Genomic DNA, 6,000 nt, shown 5'->3' with positions numbered 1-6,000 from the left:
ATCGTCCTCTCCTCCTCTCTGTGTGACCAATGTTTCATTCCCCTATCGTCCTCTCATCCTCTCTGTGTGACCAATGTTTCATTTCCCTATCATCCTCTCCTCCTCTCTGTATGACCAATGCTTCATTCCCCTATCATCCCCTCCTCCTCTCTGTGTGACCAACGTTTCATTCCCCTATCATCCTCTCCTCCTCTCTGTGTGACCAATGTTTCATTCCCCTATCATCCTCTCCTCCTCTCTGTGTGTGACCAAAGTTTCATTCCCCTATCATCCTCTCCTCCTCTCTGTATGAACAACGTTTCATTCCCCTATCATCCTCTCCTCCTCTCTGTGTGACCAATGTTTAATTCCCCTATCGTCCTCTCCTCCTCTCTGTGTGACCAATGTTTAATTCCCCTATAATCCTCTCCTCCTCTCTCTGTGTGTGACCAATGTTTAATTCCCCTATCATCCCCTCCTCCTCTCTGTGTGACCAATGTTTCATTCCCGTATCATCCTCTCCTCCTCTGTGTGTGACCAATGTTTCATTCCCCTATCATCCTCTCCTCCTCTCTGTGTGTGACCAACGTTTCATTCCCCTATTATCCTCCTCTCTGTGAGTGACCAATGTTTCATTCCCCTATCATCCTCTCCTCCTCTCTGTGTGTGACCAATGTTTCATTCCCCTATCATCCTCTCCTCCACTCTGTGTGAACAATGTTTCATTTCCCTATCATCCTCTCCTCCTCTCTGTATGACCAATGTTTCATTCCCCTATCATCCCCTCCTCCTCTCTGTGTGACCAACGTTTCATTCCCCTATCATCCTCTCCTCCTCTCTGTGTGACCAATGTTTCATTCCCCTATCATCCTCTCCTCCTCTCTGTGTGTGACCAAAGTTTCATTCCCCTATCATCCTCTCCTCCTCTCTGTGTGACCAATGTTTCATTCCCCTATCATCCTCTCCTCCTCTCTGTGTGTGACCAAAGTTTCATTCCCCTATCATCCTCTCCTCCTCTCTGTGTGACCAACGTTTCATTCCCCTATCATCCTCTCCTCTCTCTGTGTGTGATCAAAGTTTCATTCCCCTATCATCCTCTCCTCCTCTCTGTGTGTGACCAATGTTTCATTCCCCTATCATCAAATAAAATCAAATCAAATGTATTTATATAGCCCTTCGTACATCAGCTGATATCTAAAAGTGCTGTACAGAAACCCAGCCTAAAACCCCAAACAGCAAGCATTGCAGGTGTAGAAGCACGGTGGCTAGGAAAAACTCCCTAGAAAGGCCAAAACCTAGGAAGAAACCTAGAGAGGAACCAGGCTATGTGGGGTGGCCAGTCCTCTTCTGGCTGTGCCGGGTGGAGATTATAACAGAACATGGCCAAGATGTTAAAATGTTCATAAATGACCAGCATGGTCGAATAATAGTAAGGCAGAACAGTTGAAACTGGAGCAGCAGCATGGCCAGGTGGACTGGGGACAGCAAGGAGTCATCATGTCAGGTAGTCCTGGGGCACGGTCCTAGGGCTCAGGTCCTCCGAGAGAGAGAAAGAAAGAAAGAGAGAATTAGAGAGAGCATATGTGGGGTGGCCAGTCCTCTTCTGGCTGTGCCGGGTGGAGATTATAACAGAACATGGCCAAGATGTTAAAATGTTCATAAATGACCAGCATGGTCGAATAATAGTAAGGCAGAACAGTTGAAACTGGAGCAGCAGCATGGCCAGGTGGACTGGGGACAGCAAGGAGTCATCATGTCAGGTAGTCCTGGGGCATGGTCCTAGGGCTCAGGTCAGTTGAAACTGGAGCAGCAGCATGGCCAGGTGGACTGGGGACAGCAAGGAGTCATCATGTCATAAGGTGATTGCACCAATTTGTAAGTCGCTCTGGATAAGAGCGTCTGCTAAATGACTTAAATGTAAATGTAATGTTTGGAGGAATACGCAGGTTTAAAGAGGAGTCCGTAATTTGCTTTCTAATAATCATAATCTTTTCCTCAAAGAAGTTCATGAATTTATCACTGCTAAAGTGAAAGTCATCCTCTCTTGGGGAGTGCTGCTTTTTAGTTAGCTTTGCGACAGTATCAAAAAGGAATTTCGGATTGTTCTTATTTTCCTCAATTAAGTTAGAAAAATAGGATGATCGAGCAGCAGTAAGGGCTCTTCGGTACTGCACGGTACTGTCTTTCCAAGCTAGTCGGAAGACTTCCAGTTTGGTGTGGCGCCATTTCCGTTCCAATTTTCTGGAAGCTTGCTTCAGAGCTCGGGTATTTTCTGTGTACCAGGGAGCTAGTTTCTTATGAGAAATGTTTTTAGTTTTTAGGGTGCAACTGCATCTAGGGTATTGCGCAAGATTAAATTGAGATCTCAGTTAGGTGGTTAACTGATTTTTGTCCTCTGGCGTCCTTGGGTAGGCAGAGGGAGTCTGGAAGGGCATCAAGGAATCTTTGTGTTGTCTGTGAATTTATAGCACGAGCTTTGATGGTCCTTGGTTGGGGTCTGAGCAGATTATTTGTTGCAATTGCAAACGTAATAAAATGGTGGTCCGATAGTCCAGGATTATGAGGAAAAACATTAAGATCCACAACATTTATTCCATGGGACAAAACTAGGTCCAGCGTATGACTGTGACAGTGAGTGGGTCCAGAGACATGTTGGACAAAACCCACTGAGTCGATGATGGCTCCGAAAGCCTTTTGGAGTGGGTCTGTGGACTTTTCCATGTGAATATTAAAGTCACCAAAGATTAGAATATTATCTGCTATGACTACAAGGTCCGAGAGGAATTCAGGGAACTCAGTGAGAAACGCTGTATATGGCCCAGGAGGCCTGTAAACAGTAGCTATAAAAAGTGATTGAGTAGGCTGCATAGATTTCATGACTAGAAGCTCAAAAGACGAAAACGTCATTTTTTTTTTGTAAATTGAAATTTGCTATCGTAAATGTTAGCAACACCTCCGCCTTTGCGGGATGCACGAGGATATGGTCACTAGTGTAGCCAGGAGGTGAGGCCTCATTTAAAACAGTAAATTCATCAGGCTTAAGCCATGTTTCAGTCAGGCCAATCACATCAAGATTATGATCAGTGATTAGTTCATTGACTATAATTGCCTTTGAAGTAAGGGATCTAACATTAAGTAGCCCTATTTTGAGATGTGAGGTATCATGATCTCTTTCAGTAATGACTGGAATGGAGGTGGTCTTTATCCTAGTGAGATTGCTAAGGCGAACACCGCCATGTTTAGTTTTGCCCAACCTAGGTCGAGGCACAGACACGGTCTCAATGGTGATAGCTGAGCTGACTACACTGACTGTGCTAGTGGCAGACTCCACTATGCTGGCAGGCTGGCTAACAGCCTGCTGCCTGGCCTGCACCCTATTTCATTGTGGAGCTAGAGGAGTTAGAGCCCTGTCTATGTTGGTAGATAAGATGAGAGCACCCCTCCAGCTAGGATGGAGTCCGTCACTCCTCAGCAGGCCAGGCTTGGTCCTGTTTGTGGGTGAGTCCCAGAAAGAGGGCCAATTATCTACAAATTCTATCTTTTGGGAGGGGCAGAAAACAGTTTTCAACCAGCGATTGAGTTGTGAGACTCTGCTGTAGAGCTCATCACTCCCCTAACTGGGAGGGGGCCAGAGACAATTACTCGATGCCGACACATCTTTCTAGCTAATATGCACGCAGAAGCTATGTTGCGCTTGGTGATCTCTGACTGTTTCATCCTAACATCGTTGGTGCCGACGTGGATAACAATATCTCTATACTCTCTACACTCGCCAGTTTTAGCTTTAGCCAACACCATCTTCAGATTAGCCTTAACGTCGGTAGCCCTGCCCCTGGTAAACAGTGTATGATCGCTGGATGATTCGTTTTAAGTCTAATACTGCGGGTAATGGAGTCGCCAATGACTAGAGTTTTCAATTTGTCAGAGCTAATGGTGGGAAGCTTCGGCGTCTCAGACCCCGTAACGGGAGGAGTAGAGACCAGAGAAGACTCGGCCTCTGACTCCGACCCGCTGCTTAATGGGGAAAACCGGTTGAAAGTTTCTGTCTGCTGAATGAGCGACACCGTTTAAGCATTCCTTCAGCATTTCCTTCCAGGAGCCATGAGAAAGTTGTCCGGCTGCGGGGACTGTGCCAGGGGATTTATACTACTATCTGTACTTACTGGTGGCACAGACGCGGTTTCATCCTTTCCTACACTGAAATTACCCTTGCCTAACGATTGCGTCTGAAGCTGGGCTTGTAGCACAGCTATCCTCGCTGTAAGGCGAGCACAGCGGCTGCAATTAGTAGGCATCATGTTAATGTTACTACTTAGCTTCGGCTGTTGGAGGTCCTGACGAATCGTGTCCAGATAAAGCGTCCGGAGTGAAAAAGTTGAGGAAAAAATAAATAAATATATGAACGGTAATTAAAAAGTGAAAACCGTAAAGTTGTCAGGTAGCAAAATAGGTTGGCAACAAAACGCACAGCAACTCGAAAACAAGCCTGCAAGTTGTGACCGGAAATGACGTGAAAGAGCAATCAACTGTAACGTAGGTGTCAGCAAGATCCAGCGATCATACATCCTCTCCTCCTCTCTGTATGAACAACGTTTCATTCCCCTATCATCCTGTCCTCCTCTCTGTGTGAACAACATTTCATTCCCCTATCATCCTGTCCTCCTCTCTGTGTGACCAGCATTTCATTCCCCTATCATCCTCTCCTCCTCTCTGTGTGCACAACGTTTCATTCCCCTATCATCCTCTCCTCTCTCTGTGTGACCAACGTTTCATTCCCCTATCATCCTCTCCTCCTCTCTGTGTGTGACCAACGTTTCATTCCCCTATCATCCTCTCCTCCTCTCTGTGTGTGACCAATGTTTCATTCCCCTATCATCCTCTCCTCCTCTCTGTGTGTGCACAACGTTTCATTCCCCTATCACCCTCTCCTCCTCTCTGTGTGTGACCAACGTTTCATTCCCCTATCATCCTCTCCTCCTCTCTGTGTGTGACCAACGTTTCATTCCCCTATCATCCTCTCCTCTCTCTGTGTGACCAACGTTTCATTCCCCTATCATCCTCTCCTCCTCTCTGTGTATGACCAACGTTTCATTCCCCTATCATCCTCTCCTCTCTCTGTGTGACCAACGTTTCATTCCCCTATCATCCTCTCCTCTCTCTGTGTGACCAACGTTTCATTCCCCTATCATCCTCTCCTCCTCTCTGTGTGTGCACAACGTTTCATTCCCCTATCATCCTCTCCTCCTCTCTGTGTGTGACCAACGTTTCATTCCCCTATCATCCTCTCCTCCTCTCTGTGTGTGAACAACGTTTCATTCCCCTATCATCCTCTCCTCCTCTCTGTGTGTGCACAACGTTTCATTCCTCCATCATACAGGAGACACGTTATTGATCAGAGACGCTGCCCGTTGCCTTGGTTTCAATGCGTTTTCCATCTCTCTCTTTCTCTCACTCTTTCGTTTTCTCTTTCTGTCTCTCCCGAGACCTCTAGCCTTCATCTCTCGTCCATCTGCCACCACTCGCTCTCTCCTTCTGCTCTCCTGTTATCCCTCTCTTTTTGTCTCTCATCCTCATTTCCACTCATCCTCTCTTCCTTCCTTCCTTCCTTCCTTCCTTCCTTCCTTCCTTCCTATCTCTCTCCCCTTTCTCTCTTTTGCTCTCTTATCCCCTTTTTCCTCTCATCCTCTCCCCTCTCTCTCATCCTCTCCTCTCTCTCTCATCCTCCGCTTCTCTTCCTCTAGACTTGTGTAGAGAGAAAGGTGAGGGGAGGAAGAAGAGGTGGAGTGATTATTTGGAGGTTATGATAAGGGGAAAACAGCACATCAAGTTCAAGGTCTATGAGAAATGCTGTTTCTCTGCATCACCGCCACTACCGGCTTGTTTGTGGAATGCCATGAATGATTGATTAAATAATGGGAAATGTAATGAGAGAGATGTTTAAAAATTCAAATTCAAATCAAACACCAGTCGTGACATTTAACCACAGTACTTCAACAAGCAGTTACTTGTTTGAAGGGCCCT

This window comes from Oncorhynchus keta, chromosome 35 (genome assembly GCF_023373465.1).
Source record: "Oncorhynchus keta strain PuntledgeMale-10-30-2019 chromosome 35, Oket_V2, whole genome shotgun sequence".
Taxonomy (NCBI): domain Eukaryota; kingdom Metazoa; phylum Chordata; class Actinopteri; order Salmoniformes; family Salmonidae; genus Oncorhynchus; species Oncorhynchus keta.
Note: the sequence above shows the minus strand (reverse complement) of the source record.